We start from the raw sequence: 1,136 nt of genomic DNA on the forward strand, positions 1-1,136 counted from the left end.
TGGCCACACATAACGTGGCTCCTTGTTATTGCAAGCTATATGTATACATAACATGCCTTCATTTCTTCTCATCCCCTCTTCCTTTACATTCCCATCACAATGTTCAAGAGCTCCCTTTTCCCACAGTGTCTCTAGCATTTGTTATTATTTGATTTCTTGTTGATGGCCATTTTTTTTCTGGGAGAAGATGGAATTTCAATGTTGTTTTAATTTGCATTTTTCTAATGCCCAGATGTTGAGCATTTTTTCACATATTAGCCATTTATACTTTTCCTGAGAAATGTCTATTCATTTTAGATGCCTTCATTTTGATTGGGTCTTTTATTTTAGGGGAGTCTGATTTTTTTTTTTGTGTGTGTGTGTGTGTGTGTGTGTGTTTTGATAAAACTTTATTTACAAAAACATGCAACATTCCTTAGTTTGTTGAGCCCTGCATTATACCTCCCAGAACAATTAAAATCTCACTCACAGGTTAGTCCTGCAGATACCTTAAAATATATACAATAACCATCTTCATTGGTTTGGTCTTGAGCTCTTTCAATGGCAGGATTCTTCCCAAGAACGTCTATGCTTAGTTCTTGCATGTGGGAGGGTCTTGGATGGGAGGGTATCCAAGTGGGAAGCACCAGCATGACCATGTGACAGCAGTGAGACATGCTCACCTCCCTCACTGTGGCCATCACGTCTCTAATAACTTAGCAAGAGATCACTTCACTTCTCTGAATCCCTCTTAGTCCCCATAGCTTTTGTCTTGGTGGAGCTGGGCTTTGGCTTATTCAGTCATGACCTCTTTGATCCTTGGGTCATCATTCAACTTATATATCATTCCTCCATCTCTGTTATCCACAAATTGCTAAGAAGACCACTCTACCTTCAACACATTTTTTCATGTATTTGGTTGTTGTAGGGTCTCATTTTTTTTCTCTTTTTTTATTGAGAAATAAATATGAATGAGACAGTTTCACAGCTGATTAATAGGACAGTTTTGGTAGTCAATACACTGTACATTGTTATCTTCTTAGTGGTTATCCTTGGTACAAGAAGCAGACAGGATATTCTGTCCAAACACTGTTAGAACACCTCTTTCTTCTCATTGAATTAAGCGAAAGTAGGTGTAAATTATCCTATTTTGTATA

At 37.7% G+C, this 1,136-nt stretch overlaps 1 protein-coding gene across 1 annotated transcript in view; it reads left to right on the forward strand.

The window, feature by feature from the left end:
• Dennd6a (DENN domain containing 6A) overlaps positions 1–1,136 on the forward strand; it is a 57,444-nt gene that overhangs the window by 47,080 nt on the left and 9,228 nt on the right. The window lies entirely within an intron of this gene.

This window comes from Octodon degus, unplaced genomic scaffold (genome assembly GCF_000260255.1).
Source record: "Octodon degus isolate 3935 unplaced genomic scaffold, OctDeg1.0 scaffold00043, whole genome shotgun sequence".
Taxonomy (NCBI): domain Eukaryota; kingdom Metazoa; phylum Chordata; class Mammalia; order Rodentia; family Octodontidae; genus Octodon; species Octodon degus.